The following is a 20473-nucleotide window of genomic DNA, read 5'->3' as shown; positions in this document are numbered from 1 at the left end:
GTGTGCGCCTGTCGGCAGACTGAGCAGCTTGCTGCGCTGATAAAGCTCGTTTTGGCTCTGGAGTGGGGGAAACTGAGCCCTGGGAGCAGGTCGGCTTGCCAAAGCCGCACGGTAACACGGTTAGAAAGAAGATTAAACAGGAACAGATTCCCCCTGCCCTGCCCGCTTCACGCACGTACGCGAAGACTGTACCTGCGCCAAGGTCTGGAGATGCTCCTGAAACTCATGAGGCAGGCAGCCTGGCTAATATCGGCCAACTTCTTATGTAGAAAGCTAACAGTAAGTAAAAGGGGGTCCCTGAGGTTTAGGTTTGCCCCGAAGCAGAAGAACAGAGCTTTGTAGCTCGTTCTGTGTTTGCCCCTGCGCTGCATGGCAGGGATGCATAAAGAGCCTGGAAAATCCTGGGAAAATAATAGCTGCCTCCAGGGTCTGGAAAACAGAGAGGAAAAAGAACTGGATTTGGTCAAAGTGAAAGAAATGTCCGTTTTTCTACTTTGTTCGGGGGAAATGAGAAAAACCCAAACGTGTTATTTGGGGTCAACCTGAATCGCATTTTGAATGTAATGTTTTGTTTTGAGGTTAGTTGCCCCTCGTGCTTCTCACACTCTTTTATTTCAGGTCTCTTTAGAGTGGAAAATGCCACTTCAAAATAGCAAATCAAAGGGTTGCATTTAAGAGGCATTGAAATAAAATGCTGTGGCATTTTCAGACCATTTCTTTCAAAGAATGTAGATATGGATGTCTTTTCCCCCTATATTTTGGGTACAGTTGAAAATGTTTGCCATGTTTGCCATGTTTCATTCATTTCGGAAGCTCCAAAATTGCATGTTTTGGTTTTGCTTTTTTTTTTTTTTTTTTCTTTTACTGGACGTTCTTTGGCCTCATTCAACTGCTGCCAAGCAATTGCTTCTGCAGAAAGAAGAAAAGGGAGATTTGTAACCGGGGGTGTGGGGGGGGTGACACTTGGTGGTAGCAAAAGGCCCCAGGAGCGCTTGCAGCTCCCGGTTGTGTCCTCGGTGCAGAGGACGAGGCTCACAGCAGCTCCTGTGATCCCAGCAAGCTCAAGATTTCCCAGTTTGCTGGCAGGTTGTGCATGGGTACATGTGCGGGGTCACACGAGAGGAGCTGGGGGCTGGTTTTATTCGTACGTGCCCCCTTCGGCCAGTTTGCCCCAACAGGGGCTGCCCGGCGCGTTCGAGCCTTGCAGGCGAGAGGCGTTCAGAGGAGGAAAGTGCCTTGTGCTCACCCCAGATAAGAGAGGTGATACTGATAGGCCAGAGGGAAACATCCCCAGCAACTGACTGAAGCAGCAGTGTGGTTTGCAGCCTGAGTGTTCGCCCGACGTGCTGGCACCCGTGGGCAGGGACGGGTGGGAGCTGGGCCCGGGGGAAATACCACGCCACCATGCCCCTGTTTGAGCAGGCACTTTGTTGGCCTGCTGACCATTTTGCAGTCGGACAGCCAAGTCCTGGAGCTTCTCTTTCCAGCTGTAATATCTGACGTGAGGGCAGTAACACTTTAAAAACACCTACAAAGGAACTGGCAGCTTGGGCGATGGGCATATCCTAGAATCGCAGAACCATCTAGGTTGGAAAAAACCTTCAAGATCATCAAGTCCAACCATCAACCTGACCTACCGCGTCCCATCACTAAACCACATATCCTTCCAGACCAACAAATAATGCTGCGTGTTCCGACTAGCAGGAGGCAGAAATTCCAAATCCCTGCCATTTGAAATGAGCCGATTCTTTTCCTGATTTTGCCACAGCTGGCCAGCTGTGGCCCTCTGTAGTTGTTCCAGCATGCAGCGCTTTGTGATGAAGCGGTGGGGTCTCAGCAGGCCTCATTCTGTCACTGGAACAATGGAGCACGGACTTTCTTTATATCCTGAAGGGCATCGAATAATACGAGCAAGAAAAGTTGTCCAGCTGTGCTTCAGCTGGAACAGTTTTCTCTGTTCACTTTTTTCTGGTCAGCCTTAGCGGAACAGCCTCATTTGCTTCTCATCCGAGAAGGCTACTCAAAATGTAAGTGGAAAACCAGATTTAAGAAGCGGCTGGCGTGAGCAAGCAAGAATTGCCCCTGCTGTAATAACCTTCCTTTCACTGGGATTGTATTAGGGAGCAATTTGTCTTGCTGCCTGGTAGCTCAGTGCCCAAGCTGAATGGTGGCATCGTTGGCATCTAAAAATTTATTCCTAACCTCAGACACCTCGGCTGGTTTACACGTGAAAAGCTCATGTAGCTTGGTAAAGTCGTCGATGACAAATAAAGGAATACCGACCCAAACTGCCTCCCATCTGGCAAGAAATGGGGTTACTCAGGTTTCTTGGCAGCGCTGGGCTTCGCTTCAACCCCCTGAAAAGTCTACGCGGAAGTGAAGAATTACGGGCAAAACCTGCCGGGAGGAGTGCCTGGCGTGGCTGTGACGGCCAGCGGCGGCTCTGGGGGTCACAGACAAGGAAGGCAAAGCCCCTGCAGGACGTGCCCGCTGCTCGTCATGGCTAGGTGAGAGTGAACCAGGTAACTGGTCGGGAGGGCACATCCCGAAGGGAGTAGGTCAAGGGATGGTGGCAGCGGGAGCAACTCGGCCAGCGAAGCTGGAGGAGGAGGACTCATACCTGCACTTCCATCCTCCCACTGGGAGGATGCATGGCACATCTCAGCGAGGACCTGGGGAAAGAGCTGGTGCCCAGACGGTTCCCCTGCACCCGCTGCAGCGAACCCAGCCGGCTGCCCTGGGTACAGCGTGTGTGCTGAGCCCGTCGTCCTTGCTGCTGGATTTTTGTTGCTGTCGCTGCTGCCGAAACCACTACAGAGAGCGGTGTGTTTCTAGCAGCCTGGCTCCAGCAGACTTCCCTGTGGCTTCCAGCCGGCTCGGGGAGGCTTCGCGGCTGGGGATGCTGTACCTCTCCCCTGCCAACTCGACTGGAGCCGCGTCTCGAGCTGCTTCTTTGATATCCTATACAAAGGATTGTTCCTCATCACATTTTTTATCATGAAATAATAGGTTTCTGCAGAGTTTTATCCGACTGAAATACAAAGAATTAGGATGGGGGACTGGGTACGTGCAAGGCACTATTTACGTATCTGTTTCTTTTGTTAATAGATAGGCCTGCCAGTCCCACAAAAACTTAAGCATGCACTTAATGTTCCCAGTGGCTAATCCCATGAAAGTCTGCTCCCAGTGTGTAGTCCAGCACACACGTACGTTTTCGTAAGGCACGGGCTGCACGGCCCCGACGGCGATGTGCTGACTAGGGGCTGTTATGTTGTCTTTGCATGCCTGCAGCGTCTCGGCAGACTCAAGGATGCATAAACCTTCGCTGTCTGGATCTACAAGGTATTAAGTAGGACTTGAAAAATGGAGGGCTGGCAGGGACAGGCGAGACATTACGTTTAACGACGTGAAATAATCATAGGAGCCAGGCACAGGGTCGTTAAATAATGGTTTTGATTGTCCATTATTTACTTCAGCCTTCTGCCTTTGCAGAGTGCCGCCTCCTGTGCCGTACCTCTAGCAAGGGCACAGTTACCATCACGTTTTTCTATTAGACATTTCTATTTAGTACTTCAAAAGCAGGCCTAAAACGTACGCAAATATCAGTGTTAGGCAGAGGGAGAGAAAGCTGGAAGATAATGCAGTATATGCACACCGTAAGGCACGCGCCTTATCTCTCCGTAAAGTTGCTGAATCGCTATCAGCGCTGCAGCAGCATTCCCAATTACTGTGACAACGTACGGCCTTCGATACAAGACCACCAGAATTTTGGTCTGCGATCTGATAAAAAGTCAACTGTACCAAAGCGGCAAAGAGATTAAAAGCAAAACAAACAATTAAAGGAAACGAGGAATAAAAAGACAACACAAATGAACAATGGCAGACCAGAATCTGAATTACACAATGCGTCTGACACCAAAAGGTCCCAGCGTGTGTCACGGCACTGTTTCGAAGGCAGATCCACGGACTGTGTGAGACTGGAGTGATTTCCACCCGTGTAGGTACCGCTGTGCAACTGGGGGATCCCCAGGGCATCTGTGAATACTTCCTTCCTACAGGGAACCCGGGGACCTGGGTACCAGGGGAGATGCGCTGGTTTTGGCTTTCCACTTCACCTGAATCTCCAAACAAAAGGCAGCTCGAGGCTGCCAGATTGTGCCTGGTTTCAGATCAAACCCCTGCGAAAGCAGTGAAGTGAGTATGGTTTCTACTCAAAACCATAAATCGGTCTTGATGTGCTTGAAACTTTGCCCGATTTTTTTTTTAAACTTGGCCTGTGTTCTAGGTTTGTAACGAAACCTAAAACAAACATCACTGGGTTTCAGGTTTAGTTGTGAAAGTTTAACACAGAAACCATTTTCCTCCAGGGGAAGGGGGAGATGCTGGCCTGCGCACTAGGGCTGAGGTTATATTTTTATTCTTCACGATGGTGACATTTTGTAATTTCTACCTTGAAAGCCAGCGGAGAAGAGGCTCTACATCCAACCTGAAGGACAGAACGGACGAGCGTGACCATCGTGTCCCCATGTGGACCCGCAGCCTGGTTTTCACGCTGCCGTTAGCAATGGGGAGTGCGTTCGTGCAGAGAAACCCTGCTGCCTCGTGGCTGTGCCATTTAACTCAGAGCAGCGCAGCTCCGAATCAGGGTCAGCATTTGATAGCGTGGAGGCCAAAGATAGCAGCAGGACAAATTTTGACTGGCGCACGGTAAGATCAGCAACTGGGAACCATGCCACCACGAGAGAAGGAGCTGTGAGAAATAGGGGCTTCCAGCTCACACTCAATTCCCGTCTCCCCAGGAGCAAGGGCTGGCACGGAGGAAAGCAAGATACCAGCCATTAACTGCTGGCAGCATTTTGTCTTTCTGCGAGATAGGAGCTTCCGATTCCTCTTGTGTTTCTCCCGGCAAGCTGAGCATCACATTTCGCAAAGAAAGCCCAGGCTGGCGTGCTACCCTTGAAGCCTCCCAGGCTCTGCTCTGCGTGGCAGGGAGACTTGGGCTCCAGCATTTTCCCATTAGCCCAGTGCTCCACGTGCCATGTGGTGAAACTGTATATATATATATATTTTAAACCAAGATTACTACCGTGCACAAGGTCAAAGACTACAGGAGTCAGCGTTCATCATGCTAAGAAGTCGCTGCTGTCTCTGATGAGCACGGCCGTGCTGTGTGGTCCTTACGGCTTTTGACCCGGGGGCGTGAAGGAGAACAGCAGAGCCCTCCTGGTGTGCCTGGCGAGAATCACAGGAAGCTCATTCATTACTCAGGTCCTGGAGATATGGAAGTCGTGGCAATCAGTTTGCAGGGGAAGGGTAAATTCATCATTTCCTTTCACACTTGCTGGTAGAGCAATTCATTCTGTCATGAGAAAAGTTGGAAGTGGGGGGGGAGTTTCAGTAAACGGTGACTAAAACCTGAGGTTTCAGCCAGATGTGGTCCAGCTTTGTCACTTTTCTCTTTAATTTTGCTTCCCCTTTTTCCTCACAACAGCCATTTCTAAGGGCTAAGCCACACTTCCTAGAGCCTTTAACTGGGTCCTTAACCTTGTCATCCAGGGAATGGAGTGGGAAATGCATCTGTTGTCCCCATTAAGGGGGCTGGGTGGCATCCTGGAGGAAAATGCCCAGGGCAGTACAAGTGCTGTTATCCCCAGCCACCAGCAGCAAGGGCAGACTAGAGACCTTGCATGGAAAGTAGGAAAGCAGTGTCCTGGGCAGTCAGACAAATCTTTCCTGCCACTGCCCGGCCTGCTGGACACTGCTGAACCCTTCTGACTTGCTGCTACAAAAGGATCTGAAATAACACCCCTTTAGTTCTTCCCTCAGGAGGCTTCGTGGGATGGGGAAGCAGTGCCCATACCCAGCAGCCCGTGTCCTTCTGGCAGTGCCTGACTCCTGCAGGGATATCTCGGCTTCTCCAGGGGCACTGCTGAAATGGTGTTGGCTATAGAATGGGAAAACAAGGAGAAATGAAGCTGGGGCTTCATGTTGATGTTTTTTGTTTGATTGGCTTTAAATCGGAAGCCTCCCCTCCATGCTACTTCACGACACAGGTCTGAAAACAGAGATGATTAGCCAAACGCTGAGTGCCAAGTCCAGTTAAACATCCTGCATCGTTTAGATACAGTAGCTGTCCCAGGAAATGAGCAGTATTTGAATGGCTGTTGTATTAGAAGAACTTGCTGCTAATTTTTGCCTAATTGCTTACCTGTCTGCCGCAATCTCTTTGTGCTAAGTGCATACCTTTCAAAGCTCCTTACAGTGGCTATTTGGTAGGGTGGGACTGGATGTTATTTAAATTAGATCAAGGGAAAAAAAAGGAGCAATTAGTGTTTCCTGAGATCAGAGAATCACCTTTCAGTTGCACCAGTGGGAGACAAAGCTTGTTAGTTAATTTGAAGGGCTGAGGCCCCAAGGCACCAGATGCTGCTGCATTTAGAGCTGGCTGCTAAAGGAGACGTAGCGGTGTGCTACAGGACTTTGCAGTCTGCCATGATTTCGAGAGCATGGCTGCACTTTCCATTTACAAAAAGTAGCTATTATTGTTTTTATTAACTTAATACATGTGCAAAATGGTCTTTTTTAGGCCTTTTCTCTTTGCGGTGCTGGCACTGCTTTATCTGTACCGAGGCAGTGGAAATGTTACGTGCTACCAACCCAGCTATGCGTTGTGTTAGTTTATGGAGCTGACAAAGGGGTTTTAAGTTAATCCAGCTGATTTGGGAGTGCTCTGATACGGAGCTGAACTTTGGCTTGATGTTGATGACAGGCAGCAGAGAGCGGTCCCATCTTCAAAGCAGCTCGGTACTTCGACGTCTTCAGGCTGATGTAAGCGCTCCTTCTCACTCAGGTTGTATATTGTGATTTGGGTATTTATAGTTAAAACTGTCAGTGGTCAAAGCAGCACCTTGAGGTCTCAGAGAGCTCACCAAGTCAGGTAGGACCAGCTGGACAGAGCATGGAGCGAGTGACAAAATGCTGGCCGTGTGCTGGGCGCTGGTAACTGCTGCTTGCCAGCACCCATCATCAGTCAGTGGCCAAAGCCTGTCCTGATTTTGTGAGAATTGCCTTCCTGGGAAGCTCATCTTGTGAAGACAGACCTCACTCTGGCAATATAATGCTTTTTCCTACGGGATTTTGGCCCTGAAGTGAAGTGATTCTTTGCTGCTGTAATTGTACCTATGCAATGTTATTACTGACAAAATGATGTAGTTCAGCCTTCCCTACCTCCTCATAGCACTGTCATACAAATGGCTGTGTTGGTAAAACAAATGGCAAAATTACAGAAGGGAGCTTGAGCTGATCTAATGGCAGATTGCTGCCAGAAGAAGGGAGTGTATCCCCCTCTCATCTTTGGGATCCTTCATCTGAACATACTGAGGCTTGAAAAATGGAACCTCACGTAAGAAAGTCAAAAATCTAAATCCACACACACACAAAAGGGAGATTTTTGACCATGGTGGTCAGCAGAGGGTGCAGTCTGGCCCACGGGAAGGGTGAGACAGGACACAGGATGAAAATGAGAGCTGCAGTGAGGACAGGAGTGGGATAAGGGAGAAAAGAGAAGGGAAGGGGGAAGAGGAGAGCAATGAGCCATTATTTAAGCCAAGCCATTCTGTGGGACTTCACCTTCCTCATGTCACCCCCATCTGGGAGACCCATCCTGTGCCTTGCTTCTTTGGCGGAGACCTTTGCCACTCATTTGCACCAGGTCTGGCAGCCGCAGCAGCAGCCACAACACCCACCTGCCCGCAGGAACACGGGGTGCACGTGGTGATTTGGGACCCCTGCTCCCGACACTGGGATGAAGTTGTTTGCTTCAGCCTACTGAGTGCTGCTGCTGGACACACAGAGATCTGGGACGAAGCAGGGAGTTAAGCTCTGGAGCAGGGAGGAAAGGAGCTGAAATGGATGTAAGAAGCACTGTTTTCAGGCTGCAGGACGTGTAATAACTAACCTGAACAAAAGCTCTCTATCCCAGCAAGGTGTTAATTATATGCCTTGTCTTTCTGGATATGTGTGAACAGGGTCTCCCTGCCCACTGGGAACAATAGGTGTAATTACTATTTAGTTGGAGAGAGAGGAAGCCCAGCTGCCTTTAATGCACAGGATCAAATGAAGGCCAATAAAGCTTATGCACACGTGGCCTGCACTCTGTGGCTTAGTGTAACCTACAGAGCATTGCCACTGTAATTCTAGGGTGTGGAAAGAAATCAACTCTCCCACTGCTGGCAACGCGCTGGTGTAGACAGAGCTATGCTGACAGATGAGTGTTTCTGACAGTTTAGCATGTCTGGGTACGTAGGTGGCATTGCCGTAGGCTGAAATTCCCTTTGGTGGCACTGGCCATGTCTCTGCTAAGGGCTTCAACCCATACTGCTCTGTGGCAGAGCTTTCCCAGGAGGGGCAAGCTCAGCAATGCTCTGTAGTTACTGCAGGATAGCTCCTAGCCTGGGACAACTTGCTTCATGCATTAGGTTGCTGCTGTTCCAGACACATTACAGAGTACAGCATGGCTCGAAAGCCATGATAAGACCGTGCAGGTAGGGACCGACACTGCTCTGTCTCCAGCGCTATCTGTGCAATATTCCCCGTGTAGGACATCCCCTCTGCAGAACAATCCCGTGGTACAAAGCTGCCCAGCTCTGCTCCTTGCAACAAGCCCTGGATGCTGCTCACCACCTCCTCAGCACACGCTGCTGTAGCGTGTTACTCCAGCCTGCTCATTTGCTGCTCCACTTTGGGAACCGGAGGATTTTCCCCCTCCTGGCTGAGCACACGAAGTGTGGACCTTTGTGTCAACATCCATGCTGGCTCTGATTTCAAGAGCTGACTGTCATCAAGCATCAGTGTCACCAGGGAGCTTTCTGTTAGGTATGGTCCAGACAACTGCCTGGACCGATCTCATTAATGACTTATGTGCAGCTGTAGAAGAACATGGAAACCTTCTCTGCCAGAATGCTAAAGGAATTTCTAGGTTTAACCCTCCATGGAGTAACCCGGGCTTAGAATGTGAGTAAAAAGGCTTCTCCTGGTGAATGAGATTAGTTTTATTAGGAGGGAAAACGTAAGAAAATTAGCATTAAATTTGTTCACAAGTACAGTAGGTGTTGGTTGGAATAAAAGCATAGAGACCACTTTATGGACACCTTAAACAACCATGGCCAGCTGAAATCTGAGAGTGCAAACACAGAGCAGAGATCTTTCTGCTACCTCCTCGCAGCAGAAGGACTAGGCAAAGAGGTGCTCCGAGGAAAGTTTCTTTCCCTCTGCTAAATGCATGCTTTTCCTGAAGAGGTGCCATGTGTAAAGAAGAAATCATGCTAAAGGCATAATTTTGTTTTCCAAGTCAATGTTCCATTTGCCTCCTCTTAGAATATACATTTCTTTGCTTATGATCTTGGCATGGATGTACATATTTTCTATTCTCTTCAGGGGTGGTTTGCTTTGTTGTCATAGCAATGCCTTCTAACTCCTGCACTCACCAGTTTCTCTTCAGGTTCCTGCAGGCTGCAACCAGTCCCTCATTGTGATGATCACATCTCCTAGCAGCTTTAACGCCTTTTTTTTTTTTATCTCCTAACTATAGGCACACTCAGTAGCACGATTCCAAAGAATTCTGGCCCAAACAGGTTTTCATCTTGAAGATAAAAAAAAAAAAAAGGCAATAACATTGTTTGTATCTGTTTTAGGTTTTCACTGTTCTACTGATGATCTAATATTTCAACATTTTTATTCATTCATCTTCTTGGCTTTTCTTGGACATGAGCTGTAATTGGCTTGGTGATCTGACTATCAGAAATGAGGTGCACCAGGCTAAACGGTGTTGCTTGAGGACTCTTTTCCCCTAGACTATGATCAGAATGGCAATCGGAGGCTGGGACCAGGCCAACTCAAACAAAATCAACCCCTTCTCCTGTGCAGTCTCGCTCAACAGCTTTCCTTCTGCAAAGCTCTGCTTTTAGAGGCTGATTGTCTCCCCTTGTGTCCAGTCCTCTCTTGAATGTCTGGTGAGGCAGAGCCAACACGGGTGAGGGAGGCTAGATGAATTTCTGAAGCCCTCCCCTTGCTGAGGGCTCTCTTTTAGTAGATCATTCCAACCGTGGGATGTTGTTGGAGGTAGCCAAAGTGGGATGGGGTAAGAACTCAACTTGGCACTCGACCTTTGGGCCCAACTCTGCTGCAGGCATCCCTGTCCTTGAGCAGTCACTCCCTTGGATCCTGCTCTTTAGCACCCAGAGTAAAAGGAAGGAAGCACTCATGCGGGAGGGCAAAATCCTTCCAAGCCTATTTTGGTCTAGGTACCCCAATGAAAGGGGTGATGACAGACACTTTGCAGAGAGCATAGACTTCCTTTGTCGTTCCTGTTGTCCACGGTGGACCACAGCAGGGAGGATCCTGTAGCCACCCCTGGGTTTGAAGGTGAGCTGAGGCAGGGATGCTGCTCTGAGGAACATACCTAAACTTACGCCAAAGCCAAGTCTGACCTCGTCATATCGCACCTCTGGTGTGTTTCACAGCTGCCGGTATTCTCTGTGTTTGGTACATGGTTCTACAAGATTGGGTGGTTGTTCCGTCTCCCATAGCACAGCTCCCTTGCTTTGTTGATATAAGTCACATCTCTGAGAGGATACACGAGGTTTCTAAAGCAGTGAGCCAAGGGAGCAGTAGCCTATATGCTCACCCCCAGATATTTTCTTGAGACAGATTATTACAGGCTTGCATTCCGCTCTCACCACACAAAATACGAATCACAGAACGGAGATGGCTCCTGCCCCAAAGAGCTTTGTTCGTCGCACAGTGGCTGTGTGAGGTTGCTGGCTAATATTTTGTTGCTGTTGGAATTAGTTTCAGTATGAATCAATACCATTTTTTTTTTTCAGTGCAGTAGGCGCATACATTATACAATTGAAAGCAATTTTAAAGGAACTTGCGCTTTAATGAAACTCCTCTTGGGTTTCAGTTCCAAAGCGACTGTCAGGAAGGATCATTAGTTAGCTGCTGTCTTCATAAACATAGCATTCAGTTTGGATTGTTGTTGTTTTTGTTTTGTTTATTTTTTATTTTTTTTTTTAAATCCCAGAGATGTTTGATTGTTTTTTTTTTTCAAAGTAAGAATATTTATCTTTGAATCCTCCAACAGCTTTGGAATGCAGCCTCCACACAGACTTTAATAGCAAAACCCACTTCTTCTGACTCAGGGACCATTTGATGAAATGTCTAGAGAAGCAAAAAGCAGCAACAAAAAAAGCTTTGCACAGATGCTCCTCTGTGACTAACAGAACGTCCACCCAAAGCGGAGAGAGCATAAGTACGTTTGTCATATGTGGGTGTATTTTTCCCATACATTCATTTTTAAAGCTATGCAGTAGAGCACTATAAAATTATAGTTTTACAAATAAGCATTATTTGACCATCACTGTGCTGAGCTGATGACTCACTCTGTGACCTCCATGCAAGTCATTTGATTTTCTTGTTCCTTAGTAAGCCTAGCTGGGAAACAGGCTTTAAAAAAAAAATAAAAGAGAGAAACCCAGAAGACATTCCTGACAATATGTTCCCTACCTAAGCTTTTGTGTTGACTGGAAACACAACATTGGAAATAAGAGCTTTACAGCTGTTGGCTTGATGTCTGTGCCCAGCCCTGTAGGAATTGTGGGTGGCCAGTGTCTCTGAAAAGCATGCTCTAAATATGGTTTGTGGTGTCTGACCTATTCTAAAACATTAGCAGTAGAAGTCTTGCTGTCAGCTGCCAATATCGTTATAGTGTCCCATTGTCATTGTGGTGCGAGCCGGGTCTTTTAGCAATATAAATGTACTGTCTAAAGATGTACTTGGAAACATTAGCCTTATAATACAGAGCCTTACAGGCTTTAGTGTGTCCCTAGGCATCTCTGTCCTTGTCACTTACTTTTTGATATCAGATTTCTCTTTGACCTGCAAACTACATATTTGTACTTCAACACCTTTTTAATGAAAATGGTCGTATTTGTCCAGAAAGCAGCAAAGATGTGTAGTGTTTCCAGGGCCCAAACTATTAATTCATCCAACCCATGCAATATTACCAGCATTTTGAACATTTCTTCAGTGTTCAAAAGTTGTGGGGCAAATCTTCAAGAATCATCAAATTGCAGTTTTTGAAGACCCAGTGTTTGCTAGCCAAATCTAAGTGCCTTTTCTTTAAAGCATCCACATTACATTTTCAAAGCCTTTGTAAAGGGTAGCAAGAAGGAAAAAATAACTTTAATGTCACTGCGGACAGTATGCAGTCCCCTGGCTCCAGGAGCTGCGGCTTAAAGGGTGAGGCTTGGAAAGGCTCGTCTGTTTTGCCTCTGTCTTTGTTTTACATATGTTTATAGTTTATTTCATATTTTGTTTGTTTGTTTTGTTTTGCTTTCACTAGGTTTTTCCCTCAGTTTCCACCTCAGGGACCTTCATCTATTTTGAGGAGAAGGACACAGCAGTTATCTTAAAAAGGAATCTCATTAACTTTTTTTTTTTCTCCTTCTTTCTGGTTACCAGTTATGATTACCAAACTCCTCCTTCCAACCTTCCTACCTGCCATCTAGTGTAATTGCTACCTAGGACCAGCAATGTTAAGCTTCCCATACATACAGAGTGAGTTATTAGGTGTCAACCCTGAAGCATCCATACCATACCTTGAAGGCACAAGCTTGCTTCAGAGCTGACTCATGACTGACAAATTAAATCTAAGGGATTTAAGTGCCACATCCAAAGAATTAGTTGCCCTTTTTCATTTGCTTTGCTGGACCAGCAGGTACTGGCATTTCTGCATCAGGGTTGGAGAGTGGGGTTTGTATCTCTCTGGTTTTAGGCCCAATTTGCAGTCTGGCATTTATCCGATGAGGACAGGACAATGCTAGGGTATCCTAGATGAGCAAAGCCAGAGTTTCCTCATGCAGCTATCCTCCTAGCAGGATTATTTTGCTGGCCCCTGACACTGCATGTGTCCTTGTCCTTGTCCATCGTGGGTGACTGCCTGGGACAAGACAGGGATCCAGGATGCGAGGTAGGCAAGACCCGCAGAAGGACCCGTATGACGGACACAGTGCCGAAGAATGGAGCTCATGAAGTGACAGTGAAGTCATCCCCAGGAGGGTGACTCCTCTCTCTTCTGAGCATGTAAACTGCTGAAGCTGAGTCACAATCCCTGCAGTTTGGAAGGATGGGGGGCTGGAATGAAATATAGCAACAATTAACAAAAGAGAAATGTACTGAATAAGAGCCTCCTCCATTTCATTTTCCTTACGGATGTTATTGATTCATCACTCTGGCAGTCCTGGCTCCCACCCAGAATGCAAAGGGTATAATATAGGCTGTCTGGAGGCAGTGGCTGTGGAAGGTAAGGAGTATTCCTGTGCAGTGTTCTGTGTAGGAAATCTTCCCATACGTGTCCTACCCAAATTGCTTGGGGAAATGGGGAAGGAATCACGCTGGTTTGCATTACTGTGCTTTGAAGGTGCCTATTAGCAAGTGGGTAGCATCAGTCACCAAGAGAAGTTGTCCTGGGAGCAGCTGACACAGTGAAACCTGGTTCCTATGCGTCTTTAGCCCATACCTCTGTATGAACAACCCAATGCCTTGTACAACCCCCCACCACTTCCAGTTCCCCCCCACCTGTCATATATGTCCCAGCAGCTTTCCTATAGCACAACTACGGCCAGCCAAGCAGCGGACACTTGCAGTGGGAACCCTCAGGTGACCTGTGTACAGGGTGATGTGCGCGCACTGCTCTGTCAGACCATGAGCTGAACAGGTAACTGTGGGCCTGTGTGGTCTTCCCTAAAACGAGGGCATTTGTTTGGGTATCCCTTCTCAGCCTGGTGTTGAATTTCATTAGGCTTGGTGAGGTTGCAAAGATATTATTTTCCTGCCTTTCTGCCAAATTTAGCTGGAATTGGCCAACAGGTTTAAACACATTTGAATGGGGGAGGAGAGTGGGAAAGGCGAAGTAAACAGACAGCAGGATCACATAAGCCTCATTTCATTGGGAAGCCAGGCTAAAAAATAGAGGGTTTAACTTCCAGCTATTAACATTTTTAGATTTGTCTTGAATACTCAGCTACAGCTTTTTTTTTTTTTTTTTTAATCCAGATCAGTTAGCAAACAGGTGTTATCACTGGATGCTTGAGATATTGTTCTTACCTATGCGAGTAAAAGGAAGAAGGAAAAAATCTTGATACTAATATATTTGGAAGAGGAAAGTGGAGGAGTAGTAGAAGAGATTATGAGCAAACAGAGAGGGCAATGCTGATCATATATACTTAATATCATCTTTGCCATGGTAACAAAAAATAACCTCCCCTAGAAGGCACTTGAATCTACAGAACAAATGTAAGCAAAGATAGCAATGAAGTATGCCTTGTTTAGAACATAATTCATGTTAGCTCAAGTGAAATTCTTAATGAAGTATGATATTTTCCTCTTTAAAAACCCTTTTTAAAAATGGAATCTGTTAAAGTCTTTTAATTTTCACTTCCAATGGTTGCCAGCAAAATCTGATCCAGGGAGTCAATTAGGTAGGATTCTCCTGTGCTCCAGGTTTAATTATCTCCTCATTGTGCATTGAATCACTGTGTGACTCTTCTCTCTAACTTCCTGCACATTGTTTAGGATCATTAAACCTTTTATTTCCAGAGGTACCAAACAAACATTGAATTGTACAAAGCTAGTACCATTGTGTCTTTCTTGTAATGAGCATGATTTTCAAAAGGAAGGAGGATGCTTGGATTTAAATGCAGTCTTAGTCCTGGGGAAAGCTTTACCCACAGCAGTTGCAGTTTGCTGGTGAACACAATTATGCGTAAGCAGAAACCTTGCTCAGTTTTTATGTGGAAGAAGCCATGTATGAAAAAGAGTGAATCTAAAACCTAGAGACTGTGCCTTACTACTCTAAGCCAGCTGTCTGAAAGGAAGTGGTCAAGATCTTGTCAATCGTTAAGAAAGAATTTGTTTTCCAGATGTTCATAATAACCCTGTAAATAAAAAAATAAAAAAAAAGAAAAAAAAAAAAAAGAAAAAAAGGGAAATCTGACTCCTTTGAGAGCACCAGGGCTTGCCACTCCTGTTTCATTGACATCAGCAGGACTCCTTGTGTCAGAGAGGGCAAATGTTTTCTGAGAGCAGATTCCTGTTCTGAACCTTCCTACGTCATTTACATACATGCAATTATTACAGGATTGCTCAGAGGCTACTGTGGGTGACCTCTTCCTTCCCATCTCCACCGTGCTTATGGTCACATGTGTGAGCTTCCCAGACTCCAGAACTGAGTACTAGCACGTTTGGTCTGGGCTATAGGTAGATGTTATACCCGACATGGGGTAGGAAGCTTCTTCAACGATCACCAAAACACCTTTAGTGATATGTTACTGGTACATTTAAAAGGAAGTTAACCTTACTCTTGGCTCCAATGCTGCACACTCTTTCTAAGAGGAGAATTTCAAACCTGAGTGATGAATCTACTCAGCAGTTTGGAAACCCATCAGCTCTCTTTATTCTGTCACTTCTTCATGGAGTCCTTTGCTGTACAGCCTAACAGGCTGTAGGAGCACTGAGCACTTCTGTAGCCACTCAGAGGGGGTTTCAGGTGCTATCCTGCTAAATCTCACCTTTTTAAAGGTGAGGGGACTGAATCAGAAAAGCGTGAAGGGCAAAGCCATACAGGGAGTCCCTGGACAAAGAGGGTGTAGAAGTGAGGAATCTGTGATCTTTCAGAAGCAGGTCATTCAGCTGGCTCATGCACTGATACTACTGGAGAGTAACAGCCCAGAAGGACTCTCATTCTCTTCTCCATCTATTTGGAGCTGCTGAAAGATTTCACTGTCACCTTGATGGAGTTGTCTGTCTAGCATTCACTACTGGCTTCAAGGAAAATCTGCTGGCTGAGCTCAGCCCACCGATTCAGACAGTTGGAGCTAGCCTGTCTGACTGTGCCTGAAGTGGATTAGGGAGTACGTAGATAAGATGATCCCACCTACAGAGTCGGGAAGGTGGTAACCCTCCAGCAGGCAGGAGCTGACAAGCAAGTGGGAGGTGGATACGTCTTCCAGCAGAGCAGCTGTTTGCATCCTGGCCAGGTCTTTTAGTCCTAACTTGTAATCAACTTCAACTGAACAAGAGTGGAGGCTGCGGAATTTTGCAAGACTCATTTTAAGATCAAGTTTTTGCATTTATACATTTTGGAGGGATGCACTGTCCAGATGGGGGGATTTAGGAAGGACTGTAGCTTTACCTTAACACTGAGTCACCATGAGACGATGCTGCGAGCTCCTAGCAACAGGATAGCAGTCATCATCTTAGATTGTTGGATTTGGGGGTTTTTCACTTTGGGTTTTCTGGCTGCTCAGAAGACAGTGTGAAAAACAAGTTGGGCTATAGGACATTGGTGTCACGGGGGCAGAGCAGAATGAACTGGCCATGGAAATGAAGTTTTCTGAAGCAGAGCGAGGGCTCAGAAAAGCCTTCCAGGCCATGTGTGCACAGGGGACAGCTTTGCAGGAGGACCTTGGCACACCCCTCACAGCTACGGGGGGAGGCAGGCTGCACCCCTGGACGCCCTTTTGGTCCCCAAACCAACAGCCTAACCCTCCCTTTTTTCAGCCGTCGCAACTGAGGCCGCATCCTTGACCCGGCAACGAGGCAGCACACCTGCAGAGCACAGGGCCGGCCCCAAAAGCCGCCTTCCCCCGGCGGGGCCAAGGGCGGCCCTCGAGCAGCTCCGCGACATGGCGGCCGCTCTCCTGCCGGCCTGTGTGCGCGTTAGCCCGGCGCTGCCACCGCCGCCAGGTGGGCACCGGGGGCTCTGGGGCGGCTCCCGAGGGCCATCCCGCCGCCTCCCCTACAGCCCTGCCGGGGCGGAGAAGGGGAGGCGAAGGGCCGGCCCTGAGGGGTCCCCGGCCGCCCCTCCAGCCCCGGCGCTGCCTGAGGGGAGGGCGACATCTTGTGGCCCAGGCGCGTGGCGCGGCCATCGGCGGCTCAGGCAGGGCCCTCGGGACACAGCGCGTCCCGCTGTCGTTGTAAGTCCCCCTGCTGTTCGTCGTGACACCCCGACCCTAACTCTGACCCTAACGCTGCCTCTTCTCGAGGCTTTGCCCAGCCAGAAGGTGAAGCTGGTCCTCTGGTGGAAATGGTTTCCTCAGCCAGGTCAGCCCTACCTCTGCTGCTGGCTGGTGAAGTGACCTTGGAGAAATCGTGTCGCCTTGTAATGCCATGGCTTTCCCATCTGGAAAGGCCATACAAAGACCTTTAGAATGGAATAATAGTTTTTTACTGAATTGCCCCACAGCTTAAAAAGCCACTTTTTAAAAATACCGTTTCCCATTGGTTCTCTAATTATTTCAAGAAATTAATTATTTTGCAAAGATGACTGCTTCGTTTGTTTGTTTGTTTTGTTTTGTTTCAGCGTTGAGATAGCAACATGTATTTTCTTTCAGGAAAAAGGGGATTGTGCAGTTTTACCATTCTGTAGATTTTCAGTTTACCAGGATGGATAAATAAGCAGATGGCTCGTTCTGATATAAGATTGCTGTCAGAGTGTTACAGTCTCTGAGTTAATCCTGCACATAAATATTTTAAACTTCTCTGCTTTGTGTGTGTGTGTGGAAATAGCTGCTTTATGAACAATCTTTTGTATCAGAGTCCATCTCCATGCCACATACCACTACTTCCTGTGAAATATTATCATTTGCTTTCCTTATCTTTATGCTGGTATGTAATAAAAGTTGTGCCTAAGGAAAGAGATCTGCTTTGCACAGACATTGTAAGTACCAGTACTTCCAACTGAAAAAAGTAGGAGCTAATGGTCCTGGACAGTCTGTTCTAGGTGACCTGCTTGAGCAGGGGGGCTGGACGAGGTGACCTCCAGAGGTCCCTTCCAGCCTCAACCAATCTGCTATTGTGTGACACCTCTGAAAGCCAGGCCATGGATTTGCCTAGCTTTCCCACACCAGACCTGAGGATATTAGACTGGGAGAGCAGGACTACCTTTTTGTTCTGCCCAGGCATGTCATGCTCAGGGGAATTCAAGGATACCCATCGACTGGATGCAAATCATGAACCTTGCTCCTGTCCTCCTCCCCAAAAGAAGAGCATAGGCACAAAAACACTTGACACAACTTCTGAGGTTATGTGGTGCATTCAGCTTGTCAAGCGCCCTTGTACCAGAAGGAAGTCACTGCCGTAAAACGGATTCATTTGCTGTACAGGGATGAAGGAGTTGGGATGTGATGGTGTTCCCCAAACAAGAAAATAGTGTAGGATTGATGGCAGGAATTTTCTCCTTGCTTTGTCCTCTGTGGAACATAACTTGCTGATACAGCCTATGCAGTAGCAGTGGGACTCACATCTTTGATTCCCTACACATTGTGCCCTCCCTGCACATACCTCTGTCTCTCCCTTTCATGACTGAGTGTCCTGCTCAGTCCTGGTCTTTGAGAGCATGCTGATTAGCCTGATCTGTATGCCAGCTTGAGGCCCATTTGGGTCTCTGATCTTTAAGACAATTTGCTCCTTGGTAGCCATTTAATAGTCTGAATAAATAGATTTTGGGGAGGAGGGGAAGCTATTTTTGTATAGTGATTATCATGCTTTGACACAGGTACGGCCAGGAAGATGCCCTTCTCCTGTGAAGTCACATGGAAGAAAGAAGGAAGCAGAGGTGGCCACAGAGGCATGCTTACTGGAACAGAAAAACTTCAAAGCTGCTGAGTCCTAGAAAGGTTAACAGCTGCCCTATGGAAATGCATCTTCACATAATGTGGAATTAGTCTGTGGAGCTCACTGCCTCTAGATTGCTGTGGGACCAAAACTCAGCAGGAGACAGAGAGAAGAAACCATCTTTTGCTAACTGAGGTAACCAGGTTCATAGTAGTTTGTGCTAAGCGTGTATTTTGAAAAAGATACAACAACTGATGGAATCATGATGAAGTCCAAATGCAAGTATGGGGAATAGATTATTCTTGATCTATAATATCCTGTATCTTTCTCTGAGATCATAGAATTGTAGAATCATGGAATCATAAATGGCTTAATCAGAGAACTAATGGGCTTGTTGATGGACTCTTACCTTTTGCCTTTTGGGATAGCTTACCTAGCAGCACAATGCAACTTCTGGACAGATAATGGTTGAGTGGAGAGACAGGCATTAGCTGTGAAGCATTTTGCTTTGTTAATTGAAATTTGCATAGCTAGGTGATGACAGACAACAGCTACCTTGCTGTCTGTCCAGTGACCCCCAAAACAAGCATCCAGCTGCACTCTGGTTTGCACTGGGGTGAAACCTGCAATAGAAGCACTACTACCATCATTATCATATTTGTTAGGGAGGTAATACTGGGGAAGACTTTCCACTCTCTCCATGTGGGGAGTGTTGCTGTTATCCTTGAGATAATGATATCTCATGATTATGAGTGGCCCAGTCTGATGGTCCTTTAGTTCCTTCTGTATCTTATACTAGTATGGATTTCCAGGGACCCCACAACTTCAGGATGGGATTATTTTCCTTAATTGTTCCCAGTCAGTCCGTCTCATTCTTCTTGGGGGTTCTGGATCTATTCCCTTGACAGCTTCTTGCCAGACTGCTGTTTCTGAGAATGCTCCGCCTTCCTTGGGCTGTAGTCTTTTATTCCAACCACTGCTAATCAGTACATACATAGCTGCAGATCATGAAGTAGCTGCTCAACACATTAACTCCTTGGTAGCTGGTAAGTATGGGGCTTGAACTCAGCACTCTGCTCCTCAAAGATTATGAAATTATTTAACTTCCTGTTTTCTTCTGGGTGGTCTCTCTAGAAGGGAGGCACTTTGCTAAAGACTAAAAGAAAATCTGGTTTTAAGGAATCACCTAAGGAATCTAAGTTCCCATAGGAGAGAAGAGAACATGATTTCAGTCTATTTTCAGCTACTGAGTTATTTTGGGGAGAAGTTAATTGACTATAGGAATAATCAAATATAGCATAATAGGGAAGAAATAGCAGTTCTGCACATGGACATCCTTCAGCTTGTTTCATGTTTCTTTTTTTAATTTATTTTTTATTTTTTTCTTTTCTTCATGCTTAACAGAAGTTGAGCAAATCTCACAAGAGTGGCACAGGTCAGCTTCTTCCGCTAGTGAATTTTGCTGGGAAAGGTTAGAAGAAATATGTTTCACTCCCCCCCCCCCTTTTTTTCCAGGGAGGGTTGCATGCAGTTGCACGCTCTTCTCCATATTCCACTGGAATTTACCTACCCCCCAAACCCTAGAGCATCACCACAGTGGAGGAAGACCTTCAACTATTGCACACGGGTGTAGTTGCACTGAGATTGATTTATGGCTGTTGAGGATAAGGTCCATGGTACTTTGTAATCTTCATCTGACTTTGTTTATGCATGTAATTATTATGAAGGCTTTTAGAAGCCATCCTTAGGTCCCTTAGGTATTTCAGTGTGCCAGTGCAATTGTATATCCTCATGTCAT

General features: G+C 46.8%; 1 long non-coding RNA gene across 1 annotated transcript in view; it reads left to right on the top strand.

Annotated features, from left to right (window-relative positions):
- Nucleotides 1-20473, top strand: part of LOC310896211 — a 48707-nt gene that overhangs the window by 10503 nt on the left and 17731 nt on the right. The window contains exon 3 of the long non-coding RNA XR_014581278.1: nucleotides 18617-19721. This is a non-coding gene — a long non-coding RNA (uncharacterized lncRNA). The remainder of the gene's footprint in view (nucleotides 1-18616; nucleotides 19722-20473) is intronic.

This window comes from Anser anser (assembly GCF_964211835.1).
Source record: "Anser anser genome assembly, chromosome: 3".
In the NCBI taxonomy this organism is placed as follows: domain Eukaryota; kingdom Metazoa; phylum Chordata; class Aves; order Anseriformes; family Anatidae; genus Anser; species Anser anser.
Note: the sequence above shows the minus strand (reverse complement) of the source record. Positions and strands in the feature narration are given on the sequence as shown.